The sequence below is a fragment of the Chiloscyllium plagiosum genome, unplaced genomic scaffold (genome assembly GCF_037043375.1).
Source record: "Chiloscyllium plagiosum isolate Xiang-an unplaced genomic scaffold, Cpla_swu_hap1 HiC_scaffold_27, whole genome shotgun sequence".
Classification (NCBI taxonomy): domain Eukaryota; kingdom Metazoa; phylum Chordata; class Chondrichthyes; order Orectolobiformes; family Hemiscylliidae; genus Chiloscyllium; species Chiloscyllium plagiosum.
Genome location: NW_028270165.1, coordinates 54335567 through 54361752, shown reverse-complemented (window position 1 = coordinate 54361752; position 26186 = coordinate 54335567). Strand labels below are relative to the sequence as shown.

Genomic DNA, 26186 nt, shown 5'->3' with positions numbered 1-26186 from the left:
CACATTGCTGGAGACCTCAGGTCTGCAGCTTTCCTTCTTATCCTTGAGGGTTAGCTGTCTGTTTGAAACAGCCTGCCCTGCAATTAACCCCTCTATGTCAGGGCTTTCCTTCTGCAGGCAGAATTAATTGTTCTTTTGTCACACCATTATTAAACAACATTATCTTGCCTGTCCCAAGAAACAACTTATTGTGTTGCCTCCTTCTTCCCATGGATGTTAATTAGCAGAAATTAAGCCATTTATCGTATTGAATCTGCTCTGCCATTCAGTCATGGTTGATATTTTTCTTAACCCCATTCTCCCTGTAACCTTTGAGCCCCTTGATACTCAAGAATGAGTGAATGGTGGAGCAGACTCAATGGGCTGAATGGCCTAATTTCACTTCCTGTGGTGTCACAGTTTCTCGTCGGCCCTTTCGTTTCTTGGTCCAGAAAGAGTTATTGTTGGCTCGTGAAGTTTGGGAAGCTCTGGAGTTTACAGGTGCACACCACTCTCCTCTCTGCCTCCTCCCAGAATAACGATTCCTCCTGAGATACTGGCAGTTCTTGAGATCCCTGGATATCCAGTAATACAAATCAGTGTGTCTGGAAGTCTCTGCTGCTACCCTGGAACAGAAGGATTATGGGGAGAAAATTCAGAAATCCGAAGAGCAAAGAGACTTGGGACTTCTAGCCCAGGATTTTCTCAAGGTAAACTTACAGGCTGAGTCAGTAGTGAGGAAGGCAAATGCAACAATGGCATTTATTTTGACAGGACTTGAATATAAAAGCAGGGATGTACTTCTGAGGATCTTTCAGGTTCCAGTCAGGCCACAATTGGAGTACTGTACACAGTTTGGTCTCCATATCTCAGGAAGGATGTACTGGCCCTGGAACATGTTCAGAGGAGGTTGATGAGAAAGGTCCCAGGATTGAAAAGCTTAACATATGAAGAACATTTGAGGACTCTGGGTCTATACTCAATGGAGTTTAGAAGATAACAAGGGAACTAATTGAAACCTACAGCATACTGAACAGCTTAGACAGAGTGGATGTTGGGAAAATGTTTCCATAGGTAGGAGAAACGAGGACCCGAGGGCTCAGCCTTCAAGTAAAGGGAAGACCTATTGGAACGGAGATAAGGAAAACTTCTTCAGACAGACAGTGGTGTATCTATGGAATTCACTGCCCCAGAAGGCTGTGAAGGCCAGATCGTTGAATACATTTAAGCTGGGGATAACTAGTTTCTTGAGTATCAAGAGGATCAAAGGTTATGGGGAGAATGGGGTTGAGAAACTTATCAGCCATGATTGAATGGTGGAGCAGACTCAATGGGCTGAATGGCATAATTTCTGCTCCTATAATCTTATCATATGCTGATGTGTGGAGGGGTGAGAATGGGGGAAAAGAGATAAAGAGGGGAACACAATTAAAGTGAAGCTGGGTACAGATACATAGGAAATACAATAATTGAACGATAAATTTCAGACCACATAGAAGCACTCGCATACAGAGGGATCTGGCCATATAGATCTCCAAAATTGGCAATACAGGCGGGTAACGTGATCAAGAAGGCACACAGCACGTTTGCCTTGAGTCTAAGAGTTGACGAGTTATGTTACAGCTATTTATTCCGGCCACATTCAGAATATTGCGTGCAGTTCTGGTCCCTACACTCCCAGAAGGACATGGATGCTCTGCGAGAGGGTATAGAGAAGGTTCACTAGGACACTGCCTGGTCTGGAGGTCTCATTATGAGCAGAGAATGGGATAAACCTGGATTATTTTCACTGTGAAGATGGGGCAGAGAGATAACCTCAACAAAATGATGAGACACACAGATTGACTGGACGGGGGTGGCATGGTGGCTCAATCATTAGCACTGATGCCTCACAGCACCAGGGAAACTGGTTCGATTTCAGTCCCAGGTCACTGTCTGTGTGGAGTTTGCACATTCTCCCTGTGTCGATATGGGTTTCCTCCGGATTCCTCTCACAATCCAAATGTGTGGATTCGGGTGGAGTGGCTATGCTAAATTACCCCAATGCCCAGGGATTGGCAGGTTAAGTTGGATTGTCCGTGCTTAAATTGCCCCACAGTGTTCAGGAATGTGAATGTTAGGTACATTAGTCAGGGGTAAATGTCGAGTAATAGGGGTAGGGAAATGGGTCTGTGTGGATTATTCTTTGGATGTTTGGGGTTGGGCCAGATAGTCTGTTAGATAGTCAGAGGCTTCCCCCACCCCAACCCCAGGGTGGAAAAGTCAACTACAAGAGGGCACAAGTTCAAGGCGAGAGGGGGACAGTCAGGGGGAGAATTGAAAGGGAAGATTTTTCACACAGTTGGATGGTGGATGCCTGGAATGCACTGCCAGTGGACGAAGTGGAAAGAGGCACCTTAGCAACACTTAAGGTGTATCTGGACAGACACATGAAGGGGAGGTGAATACAGGGACAGAAACCATGCATCGGCAATAAATAGCAGGTCGAAGTTAGGATTAAGAATTGGCACAGGCTTGGGCGGGGAGGGGGTAGGGGGTAAAGTCAACTTTCCAAAAGCAGGGGATACCTGTATGGTGATGAAGGGGTGGGTGGAGGCTCAGGTGGAGCATAAACACTGACAGAGCCCAATTGGATTGACTGTGGTGGAGACTCAATGGGACAGAGACAAATGTATCTATTTCAGATCTCCCTGCACTTCAGCCGCTTCTGTGGACTGTTTCCGTAGGGAAGGTGCAATCCCAGGCTCAGAGAGCATCAGCCCCCACTGGAAGTAAAGTGGGTGAGAGAGCGGCCATTCAGCATAAAGGAACCCCTTGCCCCTCCCACTTCACCCACTAAACAGGGTTCAAGATGAGACTCTCAGCAGCGGTAACAGCAGAGTCCAACCCGAATCCCTGCGCCATCTAACTTATGAAGTTGCTGGTGTCTCCACAAGTTGCACGACTGGGTGAAGCCCTTTCCATACACTGGACAGGTGAACGGCCGCTCCTTGGTGTGGATGCGCTGGTGTTTACGCAGGGTGGAGGAATCACAGAAGTCATTGCTCCACACGGGACAGGTGAACGGCCTCTCCTCAGTGTGGTAGCGGAAGCTGAGCAGCAGGTGATACGACTGGGTGTAGCCCTTCCCGTGCACAGAGCAGGAAAACGGTTTCTCCCCGGTGTGCATCCGCTGGTGCGGCAGTAGGTGGTGTGACTAAGTGTAGCCCTGCCCACACACGGGGCAGATGAACGGGTTCTTGCTGATGTGGACCCACTGGTGGGCCAGGAGGTGGTGTAACTGAGTGAAGCCTTTCCTGCACTGAGTGCTGGCGAACAGCTGCTGCCCGGTGTGCAAACGCCGATGAATCTCCAGTGTAGATGGCGAAGGGAAACCATTCCCATACTCCCCACATTTCCACGGTTTCTCCATGGTGCAGGTGCCCTCGTCTGTCTCAGACCATAACAATCAGTTGAAAACTCACTCACGCTTACAGCATGTGTGTGGTGTTACTGGTGAAACCTCTGATAATTGGAACACTCATTCAGTCTGTAAAGCTTGTTACAGTCCCTACTCTGGTGTGAGGGTATGCGAGACTCTGAGTTTCCAGTCACACTTACGTTTAAAACCTAACTAAGCAGACAGGCCTTTTCCCCTTTGTTTTCACGGCCATCAATATCCACGTCCTCGTGAATCAAGTGACTGTCAGACTTTGATGTGATGTTTGGTCTGAGATTTCTGCCGCCAAATTCTTCTCTTGTAATATTCCAGTGAAGTGATTGCAAGGGTCATCACAGTCAGTCCATGATAGAAAATCTGAACGTAATTCTAGCTACTGTGGAACATTCTTTCCTCTCAATCCCAAAGATCTTTGTGTCGATCTAGATGTAACTGTAAACCGACAGGGTTATGGGGCAGACTGCATACCTCCACGAAGAGTTCACATGGACTCAAGTTGCTGAACGGATATCTTTAGTGCAGTATTGACACTCTTACTGAAGATCTACAATATGCTGCAGTACGATATTACAAGCCCAGGAACAACTGCAAATCAGACAAGGTCTTTTCAGAAGTTGGACCCTGAACTTCTGAATCTGCTGCTGCTCTTCCTCTCTCTCTCTCTCTGAATGAAGATTGATCTTCACCCAGACTGCAACTTCCTTCCTCTGTCACAATATTTGTGAACACATCCCTTTTTTTGAAGGATGGCCTGTTTCCTGATCATCACAATTAAAAGGGTGTCTCCCCCTGATATGCAAAGTGACAGTCAGTCAGGGGAGGGCAGGGTCACGTCTTGTGTTGTTGTGTGGAATCTGTGACAGCTGCAACAATTCATCCCAACTCCTGTACTCAGTGCTCCGACTGATGAAAACAAGCATGCCGAAAGTCTTCTTCACTGCCCTGTCTACCCATGACTCCACTTTCTAGGAGCTATGAACCTGCACCCTTACATCTCTTGGTTTGAAATACTGCATATGAAACAGATTTGGTGTTTGTTGGTATGTGTTATTATTTGGTGCTTATCTCGGCTCTAATTCGGTATTTTATACTGAATGCCATGACTGATGAAGGCCAGTGTGCCAAACGTTTCTACCTGTGACTCCACTTTCAGAGAACTGTGAACATGTACTCCAAGATCCCTCTGTTCCACTACAGTCCTTAACGTCCTGCCATTCACCATGAAATTCCTACCTTGATTTGACTATACAAAATGTAAGACCTCACACTTATCTATATTAAACTCCATTTGCCATTAACCTTAAACCTATGCCCACTAATTTTGGACTCCCCGAACCCCAAGGGAGAAGACCTTGCCTATTTACCCTACCCATGTCCCTCATGATTTTATAAATGTCTTTTATGTCACCCCTCAATCTCCAAAGCTCCAGAGAAAATAGCTCCAGTCTATTCAGCCTCTTCCTGTAGCTCAAACCCTCCAACCCTGGCAGCATCCTTGTAAATGTTTTCTGACCCTTTCAAGTTTCACAACACCCTTCCTGCAGCAGAAGCACAGAATTGCATGCAGTATTGCAACAATGATGGCACCAATGTCCTCTCTGAAGAGGGTTTTAAAACAATATTTATGACTACAAGCAAATCAGGTTAGTTGGGCATGACTTTCCCATAGCAGTTGGTTTTGGTTGTCCTTCATTAACCTATGCTTTATAATATATAAGAAAATATTTTGAGGGATGGGATTGTTGCTAGCACGTCCAACATTTGCTCCCCATCCCTCATGGCCTTTGGACTGAGCAATTGGCTACATGCTAGAAGGCAGTTGAGAGTCAACCACATTGCAGTAGGTCTGGAGTCACGTGATGTGAGCGTGTGCACGTGTGTGTAGGGTTGTGAGTGGTAGATTTCCCTCCCTAAAAGAACACTTTCACAACACTCTATAATGATTGGACAAAAATAACAGTTCTGGTAGCATCTATGAGGAGACGACAGTGTTACTGTTTTGAGTCCGGTGGCCCTTCAAAATTAGGCTGGATTCAAAACATTAACTGTTTTCTTTCCACAGATGCTGCCAGACCTGCTGCATTTCCCCAGCAATTGTGCCTTTTGTTGCTGATCTCCAACATCTGCAATTCATTGTCTTAGCCAATAATGGTTTCCTGGTTGCCAGTACAGAGACAAACTCTCACTTCCAGATCTTTTTATTCGTTGAAAATAAAGTCCACTAGCATCCATGATGGGATTTTAATTTTTGTTCTCAGAAGACCGAGATCTCTGGGCTACTTAACCAGTATCACGAGATCACAATCTTCCCTTCATTGACAGTGACATTGACAATCTTGTCCTGAATATTTTTCTTTATTCATTCATGGAACGTGACACTTGGTCTCCCAAAAAATAACCAAGTGCCAATTCAGAGGGCAGTTAAGAGTCAACCACATGACTTTCGATTAAGGGTGACACATTCACCAAACTGGGACAGGACTGAAGATTTCCTTCCTTAAAAAAAAGGTTATTAGTGAACAAGATAGGTACTTATGACAATTGATAAGATCACCAAAGCAGCGATAAGTTTATATTCCAGATACATAAATTGATTTCAAATTGCATCGGGGCCATAGCAGCATCAATTTGAAACTCCAGATGTTAAATCCAGGAACAATTCCCAAATGCCACCAACTCCCTACAATCTCTAGGCTTCCCAACACTGACTGGTCTGTAATTGCCAGTTGCATGATTTTCCTCCTTACTATTTACTATTCAATTCAGCCCATTGAGTTGACTCTGCCATTTATGCAGATCACGATAATTCTGGGATACATTTACTCCATTTTGCTGCCATTTCCCCATAATCCTCAATTCCCTTACTGGTTAAAAAAAATCTATCTCAGCCTTGAATGCACGTAACAACCCAGGCCCAGACTCACCCACTTTTCCACGTCTAGCCTGTCAAGTCGCCTCAGAATCTTGTACGTGACAATAAGGTTACCTCTAATTCTTCGAACTTCTAATAAGCACAGGCCCAACCTATTCAGTTCTCCTCATAAGACATTCTTTCCATCCCTGGTATCATCATGGTCAACCTTCTCTGGACTTCCTCCAATGCCAATATATCTTTCCTCAGGTAAAAGGCCCTAAACTGTTCACAGTATTCAGTTGTGGCCTGACTAATGCCTTACATAGATTCACTATAACCTCCCTACATTTCTACTCTATTGAAAAGGCCAACCTCCAATTAGCCTCCCTATTACTCACTGAAAGTGGATGAAGAGATTCGTGGTTGTGATTCCAAATCCCTCTATCTAATGTCATCCTCACCACCTGCTTTCACATCAACTGTGTCTTCTGCAAATTTAGCAATAGTACCTTCACTTTACTTATCCAAGTAATTCGTATATATATTGTAAATAATGTTGGCCCCAGTGCTGATTCCTGTGGTACACCACTAGTTACAAGTTGTCATCCTGAACATGTCCCTTACCACAACTGTGGTAGTTAGCCAATCCTCTATCCATGCTAACATACAGCCTCCCAACACTGTGGGCTCTTTGCTTACTATTTCATGAGATGTGAATATCATTGGCTGTGCCAGCAACTCTTCCCAAACTGACTTTGAAAAGGTGGTGCCGAACTGCCTCTTAAATTGCTTCACAAATATGATGTGGTCTGCAACAATGTTCAGGAGTGATTTCCAGCATTTTGGTCAATAACAAAGAAACAATGCGATATATCTTGCAGTCGGAATCCTGTGTTCACACTTGTCTCTTCTTGGTGGTTGAGGTCATGACTTGGAAGGTGCTTTTGAAGAACCACCACTCATGCAATCAAGCCAGACTAATAGATTGTGGCCCGAGACTCTGCCATTTTGACTTCCCTCATCAATCTACATTCTTTCCAGCGAAGTTTCAGTCTCAACCCGCCACGCAATGCCATCTGTTACGGCTTAAAAGATAAGAATACACATGATTACCGACCGTATTTTGGGTTGTATAAATATTTGCCTGCCAGAATTATTTTCCAAAAGACTTTAATTAAACTGGGTGACTGCATGAAATGGTTTGTTGGTCAGACTATAATCATCATCATCCAAGGAGACAATGCCAGTAATACCATTGAACTCTTTTTGTTTAAAAAGCACAAGTTCTTGATTTATTTTTACAACTTACTAGCATTCACACCTGCATATTCAATGTCAAACTCAGACAACATAAATGAAATTACACCATTAATTTTGTTTTACAACAATCCAACAGATTAATTAATGATACACAGTGAATACCAAGGCTGATTAATGTGAAATGAAATTTGACTGAAAATGCAAAATCGAGATGAGAATAACAAATGGGGGAAGGGCAGAAGGCAGGAAATGCAGCATCATAGAAGGTGCTCCTCCAGGGAGTGTATTTTATAAACTACAACTGCAAAATATAAACAAACACTCTGACATGATCCTCTGGTTTTCATGTAAACCATACTCCCATACAGGAGGTACCATTTAAATAAGTTAATAGATACAAGCCATGAGCAAATCCAGCCTCCAGCCGGGCCCGCCGCTTCTTGGAGCTCAGAGAGGGGTTCCCACTCATTCATTCAACAGGAGGCGGCTCAATTTATTGTAATGGGCACGGAGGGTACAGTGGTCGTGTATCATGTTGAGGAGGAAGCTGTTTCCTCTCATTCAACAGAAGTGGACCTATTTACTAGAGTTTTTTTTGTGGTGCAGCTGTAGTCTCCCATAGAGCCCTGAGGCTCAGGTTAAAATCCCACTGATCCAGTGTGTGTAATAACATTACTGCCCAAGCCACGTGCCAATTGGCAGAGGGATAAGAAAATTAGGGAAGTAAACACGTCAACCTGTTCAATGCTATCTCCAATCATTTCACTTCCTGTCCAATTCGTACTACAGGGAGCCCAGCCTCGTTTCACGGAGGTTCTTTTTGAGAAGTTTAATCGGGTATTTTTGCACAAGTCAAGTTAAGAAAGCCGGGATCTCTCGCAAGACTGCGCGGGAGACAACAATTGTAATTCGAGGCGGGGTGTCTGAATTATGAATTCACTAATAGCCTCATCTAAGCGATGGTGCAGCCTTCGCCAGCCTCTGTCTCTGTGGCGCAATTGGTCAGTGCGTTCGGCTGTTAACCAAAAGGTTGGTGGTTCGAGCCCACCCAGGGGCGGTGTGTTCGCTGTTCTTCACTGGCTTCGAAGCTGAGCGCTTTTAATGGGGTCAGGAAAATGTTCCCCAAACGGAAATCCTCTCCACAAAGGGGTTTCTGAATTGAATTAATGTCTAACGGAAGGGACTGCGGATGCTGAGAAGCCGAGACAAAAAGAGAAACTCGGCATGTTTGACAGTACCTGTCGGAGAAAACAGAATTTTGAAATGTTGTCTCTGATTCTCTTCCCACAGATGTTGCCTGACCTGCTGAGTTCCTCCTGCAATTTCTCGTGTTGTTTTTAACGGAAAGTTCATTTCACCTTTTGGGATGAAACACCTAGACTCGCCATGTGCAGATATTTATTCCTTTCGAATCACTGTGAAGTGATTGGATTCAAACAATCTGCGATGATTCACTCTTTCTCAGCTCCACAGGCAGACAGACCTGGGAAGTGAAGTTGTCAGTGTGGTTCTGTATTCGTGGGCCGAGTGGTTCATGCGATGGACTTGAAATCCATTGCGGTTTCCCCACGCAGGTGTGAGCCCTGCCGAGTACAAAATGAGAAATGTCGTCGAAAAGAAAGGGAGCTTGCTCCCCGGCTTCTTCTTTAAGATTCAAATCAGTGGAGGAGGAAAAGTATTTCACTCACATTGGGACTGGTGGGTATCTGCAACCCACTGCCTGTTCGGGTGGAACAAGCAGATACCCGCAGAGCTTCTTTTGAGGCGATGAGCCAAGTGTTTGGAAATGAGATTAGAACAGTGAGGGGCTTGAAATCGTGATCGAAATGAAGCAGGCACCTGAGGACAAGGGTATTTCCTTTGCCAGTGAAAGATACTGATTCACAAAGTTGGGCCTGTGGAAGGGAATCAGTGACGGTGATTATCTTTGGTTGTTCACCTTGTGAAGGTTCCCATTGCTGCGCATGTCCGTGTTAACGTCAGAACTCTGCAGCATGGTGGCGTCAGGTACGCACAGGGCCGGGGCGCAATGGATGACGCATCTGACTCCACCGACCTGTTTGAAGTGCAGCTCACAGTTTCTTCACACACCCCAATTAATCGTTCTCATTGTCCTGAAGCCAGCATACGGTTTGAATTCCCGATCTGCGGGAATGAGAATCTTTTCACTGTCTCGCGTCAGTAAATGTCCCTGAGAACATCGGAGTCACGTCACAGCGCTGTCAGATGAGGGGAAGCTGAAATAGCCCCACACGCTGCTCACGGGCACACTTTCCTTTCCCCAACTCACCGCCTCAACCACTGCGGCTCCTGGGAGTGGAAAGGAAACAATCACCAAAACCCAGTCTTAGCTTTGTGTATCTTCAGAAAACAAGCAAAGGTTCATCCCTTCGGATTTTCTATCCTGGGATGACAGGGATGGGTTTTGTCACTCTTTTGTAGGACATTGCAAGTGGATGTTTTGCAGAAAAGCACCACAATGCCATCTGATTAATCAGGACCTGGATGTTTTCGGTCTTTGAATGTAAGTGTTGTGCTCCAGAACTTTGTTGTTCACAGTTTATAATACTTATCTTCCCAGTCCCCTGTATCACTTATCGAAAATGTTTAATTTGCATCTTGTAATCATTTCACTGTCTGCTAATGAGGATAGCGTTTCCGTGTTTTACCTAAATTATCTTGACCTTGCATACCTCAAGCCACAAGCTAATTTCACGAGAATACTTTTCCAGTTCAAAAGCCAACTGTTAATGATGGCTCTGTTTCTTGTCACGTATCCAATTTCAGATCGATGTTGTTAATGTCCCTTTTATTCCTTCAGATCCAGGTTTCGCTCACAGGGCTAGAACAGAACTGTCACCAAATACATTTACCAATCTACGTTCATCCTATCGATTGTATTAGCATCATCAACACTTCTCATCAAAATAACTCGAGAGACTTTCACCACAATTTTCTGTGAACAGTTCCACATTAGCTTTGCTGAATGAACCCCAAATTTCTTGAAGTGGCTCCTTATTTTCGGCCCTGATTATTAATCTCTCTATGCATGGGAATGGATCCTTCCCACCCGTTCTATTACTCATCAATGTGTGTAGTTCAGTTCGATCTCCCATCAGCCTCCTCTGTCCTGATCAAATCCAGGGGAACAGGATACGTTGGGACTATGGCGCGGACAGGAAAAGCCCAATACTCACCTTTCCTGTTAGAACCATTCCATGAGAAATTTTAGACCACAACTTTGGGCGTGTAGTTGTCGCCGAACACTTAAGGTGCTGGCGTAGAGATCCTTTGGGGCTCCCCCGCTCAGGGTGGTAACCTGCTGACTATGCTTTCTTCACTGGCGATTTTAAATGACTTCCTGTTGGCTGCATTATCGCTCAAACTTCACAAAACCCGTTTCGATAAAATCCAGTTTTCTCATGTCTGGGAATTGATTGCCATGCAGGAAAATCGGGTTGTGAACAAACAACGTACCAGCCTCACAACGTCAGCTCTGTTTACCTTTCTACAGATGCTGCTCGACCTGTTGGCTTTCTGCAGTATTCTCTATGTTTATTAGGCACAAGTGCTGCTTTTCATTCAAGAACTTCAATCCCTGTCCTCTGGTAACTGACTCTGGTCAGTGGCAATTGATTCTTCTGATCATTAATCTGCCCATTCCCACCGCTTCTTCTCCCATCATGATCAACAGCTCCAGGAAATCTCCAGTTAACCTTCTTTGCTCCAAAGCGAACATTCCCAACCTTGGGAATGTCTCTCCAAAATGGAAATTCCTCATCCCTGGAAATGAATCATGGCGTACAATTGGGAAGATGTTTTGGCAAAATATTGTCAGTTACGAAATGGAAAAATGTTCATGAAGCAAAACAGAAATCCCAGTCTCCAGCTTTGTGAACCTTGAGAAACTCTTTGGGAAGCGGATTTCGAGGAGAATGAAAGATGAACTGTCCGACTGAGTAGAGACAGTCCAGACACCGTCCCCTTGTTGAAGATTGCGGGAGATTGACTCTGATGTTCTCGGGACATGAACTGATCTGAGACATTGAAAGAATTGTCGTTCCTGCACATCAGGAATTCAAACCCCTTCTCGCCTCCGAGCCAATGAGAGAACGCGGGAACAGGCAAAACACGGAAAGGCTCGAAGGGTGACGGCCCGGAGTAAGAAAGCTAGTTCCTCCTGACATGGATGTGTCTCCAGCCTGTCCCCGGTGTCTCCACAATGAATGTCCCAGGCTTTATTATGGAAAAGTAAAACTGATAGCCGACAACTGGAAATCGAGGCCGGGAGGCTGAATTATGAATTCACTAATAGCCTCCCCTAAGCGATGGCGCAGCCCATGTCATCGCCTGTCTCTGTGGTGCAATTGGTCAGCGCGTTCGGCTGTTAATCGCAAAGTTGGTGGATCGAGCCCACCCAAAGGCGATGAGCTTCTGGTTGCCTGTCACTTTAACACGCCACCCTGTTCCCTGGCCCACATCTCTGTCTCAGACATGCAGCAGTGTTCCAACAAAGCTCTGCTCCAGTTGGAAGACCAGCGCCTCATTTTCCGTTTGGAATCCTCCAGTCTTCAAGATCGAGTTCAATATTATTTGGACCCGAACACCCCCATGCCCTTGATCCCTACCACACCCACACGAGGCCGTGTTATCACATCGTCTGCTGTTACACACGACTTATTGTTAGCCAGGAATAGTCTCCATGAACAGTTCGTCACCCTCCGACACAGATCGTTATTCTCTCCTTTGTCCCTCCAATGTTCTCCCTCTGAACTCGTGGCAAAGAGAGCAATGTGGATTGATATCCCTGAGCCAGCTCTTTGTCCCATCTCCAGGAACCAGGTTCTCTCCACTGGCGGATAATTAAACCACTTTGTTGTTGCGTTGACGTGAGGAGATTATATAAATATAAACTTTTCTAAATCCCCACCTTCCGTTGATTGAACTGTGAGTTCACTCTGAATCACAACACGTGTCACAGCGCAATTTGAGGCCCACATTAGCTCTGCTGGTTCTACACCGCAAGTAAATGAGAGTCTCTATTCGTATCATTCTCTTGCCTTCGCCCTGTAAATCTCCACATTGTTACTTTGAACATGACCACCGAATTCCCTTTTTTGTTCTTGAATCTGCCTCCTTGTCACGGTCAGACAGGGACAAGAAAGTGTTCTTCCTAATGTCACTTTTACTTTTTTTTCCAAATGCCTTGAAATCTCTGCCAATTTTTGGGAAATTGAAAGGATTCTCATTCCTGCACATGAGGCTGAATTGATTTAATTTCTAACGTAAAGGACTGCGGATGCTGAGAATCAGAGACACAAAGAGGAGCTGCTGGAGAAACTCAGCCGGTTTGGCAGTACCTGTGGGAGAAAACAGAGTTCTGAAATATTGTCTCTGATTCTCTTTCCACCGATGGTGCCTGACCTGCTGAGTTGCTCCTGCAATTTCTGTTTTTCCATTTTCCTGAAAGTTTATTTCATCTTTCGTGATGAAACAACCAGACTCGCCATGTGCAGATATGTAACCCTTTCGAAACCTGTGAAGTGATTGTATTCAAACAAACCCAGCAATAACTCACTATTTCTCAACTCCACAGGCAGAGAGACCTGGGAAATGAAGCTGTCAGTGTGGTTCTTTATTCCTGGGTCGAGTGGTTAATACGATGGATTTGAGATCGATTGCGGTTTCCCCACGCAGGTGTGAACCTTGCCGACTATAGTTGAGAAATGTCGTCAAAAAGAAAGGAAGACTGTTCCCCGGTTTCTTCTTTAAGATTCACATCATTGGAGGGGTTGGAAATCTGCAACCCATTGCCTGTCAGGGTGGAACAAGCAGATACGCACAGAGCTACTTTTGAGGCTATGAGCCAAGTGTTTGGAAATGAGACGAGAACAGTGAGGGGCGTGAAGTCGTGATCGAAATGAAGCAGGCACCTGAGGACGAATGTGTTTTATTTGCCAGTGAAAGATACTGCTTCACCAAGTTGGGACAATGGAAGGGAAGCAGTGACGGTGATTATCTTTGGCTGTTCTTCTTGTGAATGTTCCCATTGCTGCGCATGTCCGTGTTAACGTCAGAACTCTGCAGCATGGTGGCGTCAGGTACGCACAGTGCCGGGGCGCAATGGATGACGCATCTGACTCCACCTACCTCTTTGAAATGCAGCTCACAGCTTCTTCACACACTCCAATTAATCTTTCTCATTGTCCTGAAGCCGGCATACGGTTTGAATTCCTGATTTGCGGGAATGGGAATCTTTTTACTGTCTCGCGTCAGTAAATGTCCCTGAGAACATCAGAGTCACGTCACAGCGCTGTCAGAGGAGGGGAAGCTGAAATCGCCCCACACGCTGCTCATGGACATATTTCACTTTCTCCAACTCACCTCCCCAACCACTGCGGCTCCTGGGAGTGGAAAGGGAACAAACACCAACACCCAGTCTCAGCTTTGTAAATCTTCAGGAAATTAGAAATCTGTTCATCCTGTTGGATCTTCCATCCTGGCCTGACAGCGTTGATTTTAAATGGCTGTCCAGTCAGTGCCGATTCGTTTTGGCTGAAAAACATCTTCCTTATCTCATCCCAGCATTTCTTGCCACAGAGAACTGTGCGGCAGATTTCATGTATATATTTCCTTGTATGGTATTTTGTAAATAACATTCGTTTGCGGGTTGTTTGTATAGGCTATTCCAGGTTCATTAGCCGCTGTTTAAGTGTGTTGGTAGGTTTGTGGGCTACCATGGTGCTGAGAGCGTTGAGTTGTCTGGACATCATTTCCCAGATCTCTTTTATGTAAAGTAATGTGGCTAGGGTTTCTGCACACGTTGTGTCTGCTTGTGTCAGTTTGTTGATGTGAAATCGACATACTGGGTTTATTGGGTTGGCAAAAGTGCGGATTGCAGATGCTGGAAACCAGAGTTTAGATCAGAGTGGTGCTGGAAAAGCACAGCAGGTCAGACAGCTTCCGAGGAGCAGGAAAATCGACTTTTCGGTCAAATGCCCTTCATCAGGAATGGAAGCAGGACGCCTCCAGGGCGGAGAGATAAATTGGGGGTGGGGGTGTGCTGGGCCGAAGGTAGCAAAGAGTTCAATAGGTGAATGGGGGTGGGGATGGAGGTGAAAAGTCAGAGAGGAGGGTGGAGCGGATAGGTGGGAAGGGAGATTGGCAGGTAGGACAGGTCATGAGGATAGCACTGTGCTGGAAGTTTGGAACTGAAGTAAGGTGTGGGGAGGGGAAATGAGGAAATTGGTGAAGTCTACATTAATGTTCTGGGTTTGAATTTATCCGAGGCGGAAGATGGGGCGTTCTTCCTCCAGGCATCGGGTGTGGAGGGAGCGGCGATGGAGGAGGCCCAGGACTTGCATGTCCTCGGCAGAGTGGGAGGGGGTGTTGAAATGTTGGGCCAGAGGGCGATGGGGTTGATTGTTGCGGTTGTCCTGGAAATATCCCCTCAAGTGCCGTGACTCTGCGAGGAGTCTCCAGCCTCCCCAATGTAGAGGAGACCGCATCGGGAGCAATGGATACAAGAAATGACATTGCTGGATGCACAGGTGAAAGCTTGCTGACGACCGCGGCCCAGGTTCGATTTCCGGGCAGGAAAGTAATTTTTAGGAGAGCTGACAAGCGCAAACCGCATCTGCCTGGTGGTCTAGTGGTTAGGATTTGGCGCCCTCACCGCTGCGGCCTGGGTTCGATTCCCGGTCAGGGAAGTGTTTCTCTGTGTATCGTTTGCTTACCCATTCTCCTTAAATGCGCTGTACCGTTCCTTATTGGCCTTCGTTGTTACTGGCTACTGCAGTGTGTCGTGCCTCGTTGAAATAGTGTCCTGATTCAGCTTGTTTGTATGTGTAGGGATCATTGCTTCTGTAGCTAAGTACTTGATTCGTGTGTGTTGTTTTCCTGTCGACGCTGTTTTGAATTTACCATTGACTGCTCGCTCTACTGTGACATCTAGAAATGGCACTTTGTTGTTTTTCTCCTCTTTTGTGAATTTTATGCCAGTAAGGATATTGTTGATGGTGTTGTAGGTTTCCTCTAATTTACTTCATTTTTTGATGACAAAAGTGTCATCACTGTGGCGGACACAAAGTTTGGTTTGGATCGTTGGAAGGGCTGTTGGTTTGAGACTGCATTATTGCTTCTGCTAGGAATCCTGATACTTGTGGTTTCATGGGTGTTTCGTTGATTTGTTTGAGGCTTGTTACTGAATATGAAGTGGGTGGTTAAGGCACAGTTCCACGAGCTGGATAGTGCTATCTTTGCTGATGAAGTTGGTGCTGTATTTGTGTCTTTGGTTCTTCGAGTAGTGTCTCCAGTTTTCTTTGGCCACGTTGATGTTAATGGATGTGAACAGGGCTGTTATGTCAAAGGACATCATTATTCCATCCTCTTCTAACTTAGTGTCTTTGGTGTTCAGGAATTCTTGGATGGAATAAATGGAGTGGCGTGAATCTTCGACTTGGTGTTCTAGTCTTCAGTGGAGGCCTTTGACTAGTCTGTATATTGGTGTTCCAAGTAGTGAGACTATGGCCTGAGGGGGGCTCCTGGTTTGAAGAGGAGGAGAACAACAACAAAGTGCCATTCTTAGATGTCACAGTAGAGCGAACACTCAACAGTGAACTTCAAACTAGCGTCTACAGAAAAACAACACACGCAAACCAAGTGCTTAACCACAGAAGCAATCATCCCAACACCCACAAACGAAGCTGCATCAGGACATTATTTCAATGAGCCACTACACACTGCATATAGAGGATTATAAAATCATGAGGGATACGGATGAGGTGAACAGCAGGTTTCCTTTCCCTCAGCTGGGGTTTTCAGGATCAGGGAGCAAATATTTTGAGGTGAGTAGAGAAAGATTTTATAAAGACAGGACAAGGATCGTTTTTTAAGAGAGTGGCCTGAGTGCAGAATGAATGTCCAGAAGAAGTCATAGAGTCATAGAGATGTACAGCACAGAAACAGACTGTTTGGTCCAACTTGTCCATGCCGACCAACTATCTCAAAACAATCTAGTCCCACCTGACAGCGCACGGCCCCATATCCCTCCAAACCCTTCCTATTCATACACCTAACCAAATGCCTTTTAAATGTTGCAATCGTACTAGACTTCACCACTTCCTCTGGCAGTTCATTCAATAAACGTACAATCCTCTGCGTGAAAACGTTGCCCCTTAGATCTCTTTTGTATCTTTCCCCTCTAATGCTAAACCCATGCCCTCTCGTACTGGACTCCCCCACCCCAGGGAAAAAGATTTTGTCTATTTATCCTATCCATACCCCTCATGATTTTATACACGCAGAGTTACAACGTTTGGATAAGTACATGAATATGAAAGGTTCGAAGGTTTATGGGCAAACACTGGTAGGTGGGACGAGTTTAGTTTGAGAACATACTCAGCATGGACGAGTTGGATGAAGGGTCTGTTCAGTGCTGTCATACTCTGTGACTGACCTGTACTGGTCTTAAAACCATTTTCTTACCTCCCCCCATAACAATCCACTTCTTTGTTGTTCAAAACTCAGATGAATTTAGCCTTGAATATGTTCAATGACCCCACTTCTGAACTGAATTCCTCTTCGTAATATACCACTTGCCTCGCTCATTGCCTGCTGCATCTGCCCGACAACTGGCATTGACTGGAATGGAGGGACTCTGACACCCCTTTATACATCCACACATCATTCCTGATGAAGGGCTTGTGCCCGAAACGTTCACTGTCCTGCTCCTCAGATGCTGCCTGACCTGTTCTGCTTTTCCAGTGCCACATTTTTCGACTTTCACCTCTAGTCCTCACTTTCTCCACATTCCAATATATCACCATTTAAACAATGCACTGCTTTTTTTTTAAACAGCCAAGGCTATAACTACACATTGCGGCACTGCACTTGCCATGTGTTTGCCAATTGAGATACAGACCTGGACCAACTTCGGGAAGAGGCAAAACACTGAGTTCTGAACAAAAACGGTAGCACACTCAAAACGTCGGCTCTGTTTACCTTTCCACGGATGCAGCTCGACCCGTTGGCTTTCTGCAGTATTCGCCGTGTTTGAACTGATAGAAGACAATGGTAATTCTGGGCGGGAAGGTTAAATTATTAATTGAATAGTAGCTTCCTCAACGAGACTGTGCGGGTGCAGGGCGGACCTGTCTCTGTGGCGCAATTGGTCAGTGCGTTCGGCTGTGAACCGGAAGGTTGGTGGTTCGAGACCACCCGGAGACGGGGCGTTTGCTGTTCACGCTCCTACTGCTTTCTTGGCTGCAAAGATGCGCTTTTTTAATGGTGTCAGGAAAATGTTTCCCAAACGGAAATCTTTTCCACTGAGGAAGCACAAAGGGGTTTCTGAATTGATTGAATTTCTAACGTAAAGGAATGCGGATGCTGACAGTCCGAGACAGAAAGCGAAACTGCTGGAGCAACTCAGTAGTTTTGGATGTTCCTGGATGAGGTAAAAAAAGTTCTGAAATGTCTCTGATTCTCTTTCTACAGATGCTGCCTGACCTGCTGAGTTGCTCCTGCAATTTCTGGTTTTGCTTTTAACTGAACGTCCATTTCATCTTTCGGGATGAAGCACCCAGAATCGCCATTTGCAGATATTTAACCCTTTCGAAAACTGTGAAGTGATTGGATTCAAACAAACTCTGCAATGATTTACTCTTTCTCAGCTCCACGGGCAGAGAGACCTGCGAAATGAAGCTGTCAGTGTGGTTCTGTATTGGTGGGCCGAGAGGTGAATGCGATGGACATGAAATCCATTGCGGGTTCCCCACGCAGGTGTGAACCCTGCCGACTACAGTTGAGAACTGTCGTCAGAAAGAAAGGGAGATTGTTTCACGGATTTTTAAAGATGCAAATCAGTGGAGGGGTTTAAATATTTCAATCACATTGGGACTGATCGGGAATCTGCAACCCACTGCCTGTCAGGGTGGAACAAGCAGATATCCCCAGAGCTGCTTTTGAGGATATGAGCCAAGTGTTTGGAAATGAGACTAGAACAGTGAGGGGCGTGAAGTCGTGGTCGAAATGAGGCAGGCACCTGAGGACAAAGGTGTTTTATTTGCCAGTGAAAGATACTGCTTCACAAAGTTGGGTCGATGGAAGGGAAGCAGTGATGGTGATTATCTTTGGCTGTTCACCTTGTGAATGTTCCCATTGCTGTGCATGTCCGTATAACGTCAGAACTCTGCAGCATGGCGGCGTCAGGACCGCACAGTGCCAGGGGCGCAATGGATGACGCATGTGACTCCACCTACCTGTTTGAAATGCAGCTCACAGCTTCTTCACACACCCCAATTAATCTTTCTCATTGTCCTGAAGCCGGCATACGGTTTGAATTCCTGATCTGCAGGAACGAGACTCTTTTCACTGTCTCGCGTCAGTAAGTGTCCCTGAGAACATCAGAGTCACGTCACAGCGCTGTCAGAGGAGGGGAAGCTGAAAGAGCCCCACACGCTGCTCACGGGCACATTTCACTTTCCCCAACTCACCGCCCCAACCACTGCGGCTCCTGGGAGTGGAAAGGGAAGAAACGCCAAAACCCAGTCTCAGCTTTGTAAATCTTCAGGAAATAAGAAAACTGATTATCCCTTCCGGTCTTCCATCCTAGCCTGACAGCGTTGATTTTAAATGGCTGTCCAGTTAGTGCCGATTCGTTTTGGCTGAAAAAATCTTCCTTATCTCATCCCAGCATTTCTTGCCACAGAGAACTGTGCGGCAGAGTTCATGTATTTCCTTGTATGGTATTTTGTAAATAACATTCGTTTGCGGGTTGTTTGTATAGGGTATTTAAGGTTCACTAGCCGTTGTTTAATGCTGAGAGGGTTGAGTTATCTGGAAATCATTTCACAGATGTCTTTAATGTAAAGTAATGTGGCTAGGGTTTCTGCAGACGTTGTGTCTGCTAGTGTCAGTTTGTTGATGTGAAATCGTCACACTGGGTTTATTGGGTAGGCAAAAGTGGGGACTGCAGATGCTGGAAACCAGAGTTTAGATCAGAGTGGTACTGGAAAGGCACAGCAGGTCAGACAGCTTCCGAGGAGCAGGAAAATCGACATTTCGTGCTTAAGCCCTTCATCAGGAATAGAGGCAGGACGCTTCCAGGGATGGCGAGATAAATTGGGGTGTGCTGGGCAGAAGGTAGCAAAGAGTACAATAGGTGAATGGGGGTGGGGATGGAGGTGACAGGTCAGAGAGGAGGGTGGAGCGAACAGTTGAGAAGGGAGATTGGCAGGTAGGACAGGTCATGAGGACAGCGCTGAGCTGGAAGGTTGGAACTGAGGTAAGGTGGGGGGAGGGGAAATGAGGAAACTGGTGAAGACCACATTGATGTCCTGGGGTTGAATTTATCCGAGGCGAAAGGTGGGCGTGCTTCCTTCAGGCATCGGGTGGGGAGTGAGCGGCGATGGAGGAGGCCCAGGACCTGCATGTTCTCGGCAGAGTGGGAGGGGGGTTGAAATGTTGGGCCAGAGGGTGATGGGGTTGATTGCTGCGGGTGTCGTGGAGATGTTCCCTCAAGCGCTGTGACTTGACACTGCGAGGAGTCTCCAGTCTCCCCAATGTAGAGGAGACCGCATCGGGAGCAATGGATACAAGCAATGACATTGGTGGAAGCCTTCTCACGATCGTGGCCCAGGTTCGATTTCCGGGCAGGGAAGCAATTTACATTAGAGCTGTGAGGTGGCCCCGCTGTCTCCCTGGTGGTCTAGTGGTTAGGATTCGGCGCTTTCACCGCTGCGGCCCGTGTTCGATTCCCGGTCAGGGGAGTATTTCTCAGTGGATCTTTTGCCTACCCATTCTCCTTAAATGCGCTGTACAGTTCCTTATTGGTCTTCGTCTTTACTGGCGACTGCAGTGTGTATTGCCTCGTTGAAATAGTGTCCTGATTCAGGCTCGTTTGTATGTGTTGGGATCATTGCTTCTGTAGCTAAGTACTTGGTTCGTGTGTGTTGTTTTCCTGTAGACGCTGTTTTGAATTTACCATTGACTGTTCGCTCTACTGTGACATCTAGAAATGGCACTTTGTTGTTGTTCTCCTCTTTTGTGAATTTTATGCCAGTAAGGATATTGTTGATGGTGTTGTAGGTTTCCTCTAATTTACTTCATTTTTTGATGACAAAAGTGTCATCACTGTGGCGGACACAAAGTTTGGTTTGGATCGTTGGAAGGGCTGTTGGTTTGAGACTGCATTATTGCTTCTGCTAGGAATCCTGATACTGGTGGTTTCATGGGTGTTTCGTTGATTTGTTTGAGGCTTGTTACTGAATATGAAGTGGGTGGTTAAGGCACAGTTCCACGAGCTGGATTGTGCTATCTTTGCTGATGAGGTTGGTGCTGTGTTTGTGTCTTTGGTTCTTCGAGTAGTGTCTCCGGTTTTCTTTGGCCACGTTGATGTTAATGGATGTGAACAGGGCTGTTATGTCAAAGGACAGCATTATTCCATCCTCTTCTAACTTAGTGTCTTTGGTGTTCAGGAATTCTTGGATGGAGAAAATGGAGTGGCGTGAATCTTCGACTTGGTGTTCTACTCTTCAGTGGAGGCCTTTGACTAGTCTGTATATTGGTGTTCCAAGTAGTGAGACTATGGCCTGAGGGGGGCTCCTGGTTTGAAGAGGAGGAGAACAACAACAAAGTGCCATTCTTAGATGTCACAGTAGAGCGAACAGTCAATAGGGAACTTCACACTAGCGTCTACAGAAAAACAACACACGCAAACCAAGTGCTTAACCACAGAAGCAATCATCCCAACACCCACAAACGAAGCTGCATCAGGACATTATTTCAATGAGCCACTACGCACTGCATGTAGAGGATTATAAAATCATGAGGGATACGGATGAGGTGAACAGCAGGTGTCCTTTCCCTCAGCTGGGGTTTTCAGGATCAGGGAGCAAATATTTTGAGGTGAGTAGAGAAAGATTTTATAAAGACAGAACAAGGATCGTTTTTAAGAGAGTGGTTTGAGTGCAGAATGAATGTCCAGAAGAAGTCATAGAGTCACAGAGATGTACAGCACAGAAACAGACTGTTTGGTCCAACTTGTCCATGCTGACCAACTATCCCAACCCAATCTCGTCCCACCTGACAGCACACGGCCCCATAACCCTCCAAACCCTTCCTATTCATATACCTAACCAAATGCCTTTTAAATTTTGCAATCGTACTAGACTTCACCACTTCCTCTGGCAGTTCATTCAATAAACGTACAATCCTCTGCGTGAAAACGTTGCCCCTTAGATCTCTTTTGTATCTTTCCCCTCTAATGCTAAACCCATGCCCTCTCGTTCTGGACTCCCCCACCCCTGGGAAAAGAGTTTGTCTATTTATCCTATCCATACCCCTCATGATTTTATACACGTACAGTTACAACGTTTAAAAGACATTTGGATAAGTACATGAATATGAAAGGTTCGAAGGTTTATGGGCCAAACACTGGTAGGTGGGACGAGTTTAGTTTGAGAACATACTCAGCATGGACGAGTTGGATGAAGGGTCTGTTCAGTGCTGTCTGACTCTGTGACTGACCTGTACTGGTCTTAAAACCATTTTCTTACCTCCACCCCATAACAATCCACTTCTTTGTTGTTCCAAACTCAGATGAATTTAGCCTTGAATATGTTTAATGACCCCACTTCTGAACTGAATTCCTCTTCGTAATATACCACTTGCCTCGCTCATTGCCTGCTGCATCTGCCCGACAACTGGCATTGACTGGTGTGGGGGGACTCTGAGACCCCTTCGTACATCCATACATCATTCCTGATGAAGGGCTTGTGTCCGAAACGTTCACTGTCCTGCTGCTCAGATGCTACCTGACCTGTTCTGCTTTTCCAGTGCCACATTTTTCGACTTTCACCTCTAGTCCTCACTTTCTCCACATTCCAATATATCACCATTTAAACAATGCACTGCTTTTTTTTAAACAGCCAAGGCGATAACTTCACATTGCGGCAGTGCACTTGCCATGTGTTTGCCAATTGAGATACAGACCTGGACCAACTTCGGGAAGAGGCAAAACACTGAGTTCTGAACAAAAACCGTAACACACTCAAAACGTCGGCTGTGTTTACCTTTCCACAGATGCAGCTCGACCCGTTGGCTTTCTGCAGTATTCGCTGTGTTTGAACTGACAGAAGACAATGGTAATTCTGGGCGGGGCAGGTTGAATTATGAATTGAATAGTAGCTTCCTCAACGAGACTGTGCGCGTGATGCTCGGGCCTGTCTCTGTGGCGCAATTGGTCAGCGCGTTCGGCTCGTAAACGGATGGTTCATGGTTCGAGACTACGCATGGTCGGCGTGTTTTTTGTTCACGCTCCTGCTGCTTTCTTGGCTGCAAAGTTGCGCGTTTTTAATGGTGTCAGGAAAATGTTTCCCAAACGGAAATCTTTTCCACTGAGGAAGCACAAAGGGGTTTCTGAATTGATTGAATTTCTAAAGTAAATGACTGCGGATGCTAACAGTCCGAGACAGAAAGCGAAACTACTGGACCAACTCAGTGGGTTTGGCTGCACCTGGATGAGGAAAAAAAAAGTTCTGAAATGTTGTCTCTGATTCTCTTTCGACAGATGCTGCCTGACCTGCTAAGTTGCTCCTGCAATTTCTGTATTTCTTTTTAAGTGAACGTCCATTTCATCTTTCAGACTCGCCATGTGCAGATATTTAACCCTTTCGAAACCTGTGAAATGATTGGATTCAAACAAACTCTGCAATGATTCACTCTTTCTCAGCTCCACAGGCAGAGAGATCTGGGAAATGAAGCTGTCAGTGTGGTTCTGTATTGGTGGGCCGAGAGGTGAATGCGATAGACATGAAATCCATTGCGGTTTCCCCACGTAGGTGTGAACCCTGCCGACTACAGTTGAGAACTACCGTCAAAAGGAAAGGGAGATTGTTCCACGGCTTTTTTAAAGATGCAAACCAGTGGAGGGGTTGAAATATTTCAATCACATTGGGACTGGTCGGGAATCTGCCACCCACTGCCTGTCAGGGTGGAACAAGAGATACCCGCAGAGCTGCTTTTGAGGCGATGAGCCAAGTGTTTGGAAATGAGACTCGAACAGTGAGGGGCGTGAAGTCGTGGTCAAAATGAAGCAGGCACCTGAGGACAACAGTGTTTTATTTGCCAGTGAAAGATACTGTTTCACAAAGTTGAGTCGATAGAAGGGAAGCAGTGACGGTGATTATCTTTGGCTGTTTACCTCTACCTCAAAAATTCGGCAGAATTTTAAAGTCACGAGGAAAAGAAGTAAAAGTGACATAAGGAAGAACGTTTTCGTACAGGGAGTGGTTAGGGTCAGTAAGTCCCTGTATGTCATTGACAAAGAGTAAGATTCAATGGGCACAAAAGGGAATTCGGTGGTCACGTTCAGATGTGCAGATTTTCGCTGAGAAGGCGAGAGAATGAAACGAATCGAGACACACGTTTACTTAAGTGTAGAACCAGCAGAGCGAAGGTGGGCCGCATGGCCTCCGTCTGCGCTGTGACACATGTTGTGATTCAGTGTGAAATCACAGTTCGACCAACAGAATGTGGGAATTTAGAAAGAAGTTTATATTTACACAGCCTCCATACGTCCGCGAAACAGCATATTACACGACAGCAGTGGAGGTCTTTGACATCAGGCTCGAACGTGCCTGCCGCGTGCCAGACGAAAACCTGAAGTGTTCTGTGGAAGGTGCGCCGCGTGTGGCAGCAGAGTGGCGCAGCGGGAGCGTGCTGGGCCCATAACCCAGAGGTCGATAGATCGAAACCATCCTCTGCTATTGTTCTACGTCACCTCGAGTAAGATCACCTTAACATCGGTGCTCTTTTCTGCAAGTTGCATTCACTTACCAAATGTCGCATATCGATGCACTCGTCAAATCAAGTGTCCTGATTTTAGAGGTCTCAGTGGTATTCTGGTATTCGTCTGTTTCCTCTGAACTGAATCGCAAACCCAGTTCTCTGCGATGCCAATCAGCTGGTAAAGTTGAAACACATGCCTTGCGGTTTTGTCCATTCCTTGCAGTAATTCGCCACCCTGGTTCAGACGAGAATGACAAGCATGTCAGAAACCGTATCACGACTCAGACATAGCCCCCTACTATTAGTACGGATACCACCGATTGTGCATAACCTCAGAGAGAGAGAGAAGTGACAGACAGTCGCCGTGAACGCGATGGGCTGAACGGCTTCTGTCTGCGCGAGAATGATGCTACGTGTTTATGCCGTCCCACTGCCTGTCTCTGGGACAGAGAGGCTGAGAGAGCAAAACTGCTTCATTTTTAACCGTCCCTTCCATGTTGGACTGCCTGCAGTCCCTCAGCTCAGGGCCGTGGGGATGACTCTCAGTGAGTGAAGGTTTCACTCGGAATTCTCTTCATCTGGGACACTTGGGGCTCAGATGTTAACTGCTGCGCGGTCGCAGCAAAGAAAGCGATGCCCACTTTGCAATAGACTTTCCGTAAGTTTACTGCGTGAAGACGATTTCTGAACACCAAGAAGGCTGCACAACAATGTGAATTTACCTGAGCGAAGAGTCCTCGGTGTCCATTTCTTTCTGTCCTGCCAGCACAGCATCGTTCTATCTCTCCGATAACAGACCCTTGGAGAAAGTTCACAATCAAAGTTGTTCATGTTCCCCGCATTAATGTAACTGACACCTCTCACCCCAAGGGTTTCAGAGAGAGAGAGAGAGAGCAGAAGAGCGAATGGACTCTACCCGCCCCCCACCCTACACCCCGTCCCACCCCCCAGAACAACGTGCAAGTAGAAATAAAATGGTTTAATTATCCACCAGTGGAGATAGTCCAGTTCCTGGGGATGAGACAAAGTGGCCATTCTGCCCCGGGGACAGAATGACAAGCAGATGTTCTGGAAATGCTTTGCTGCTTGCAATTCTTGGAGCAATGTGGAATGTACTTCACACTGAGCAAGTTTCAGCTGGCTCAGAGTCTCCGATGTACATTGCTGTGTTTGCCGCCAGCTCAGAGAGAGAACAATAGAAAGGATGTAGGAGTGAATAACGATCCGCGTGAGAGGGCGAATAACTGTTAATGGAGACTGTTGGCGGCTAACAATACGTAGTGTGTCATAGCAGACGAGGTGATAACAAGGAGTCGTTTGTGTGGTAGGGGTCAAGGACATGGGGGAGTTCAGGCCCTAAAGTGATGGAACTCGATATTGAAGACCGGAGGGCTGTACGGTCACCAAGTGGAACATGAGGTGTTGTTCTTTCATCTGGAGCTAGAGCACAGCTGCAAGCCTGAGACAGAGATGTTGGCCAGGGAACAGGGTGATGTGTTAAAGTGGCAGGCAACCGCAAGGTCAGGGCCTTTTTTCCGCGGGCAGAACCGGGATGTTCTGCGAAGCAGTCACCCAGTTTATGCTTCATGCTACATTGGGGAAACGACACTGTGAGCAGCGAATGCAGTGGACTAGGTTGTGACAAAAGTGCTGCTTCACCTGGCAGCTATGTTTGAGCCCTTGGATATTCAGGAGGGAGCAGGTAAATGGGCAGGTGTTACACATTCGGCGGTTGCAGGGGAAAGTGCCTTGGCACCACGGGAGGTGGGTGTGGGGTGTTGCGAGTGAAGGAAGAGTGGAACCGAGGTGGAACCCCTGGCACAACGGGTGCGTGTTGGGACCATAACCCAGCTGAGAAAGCATTCT

At 46.3% G+C, this 26186-nt stretch overlaps 1 non-coding gene and 1 pseudogene across 1 annotated transcript; both read left to right on the top strand.

The window, feature by feature from the left end:
• The window catches only part of LOC148144115 (uncharacterized), a 57464-nt pseudogene that overhangs the window by 4746 nt on the left and 26532 nt on the right, over nt 1–26186 (top strand).
• Nucleotides 17686–17759, top strand: trnah-gug (transfer RNA histidin (anticodon GUG)). Its single transcript has one exon. It is a non-coding gene; the product is annotated as a tRNA-His (tRNA).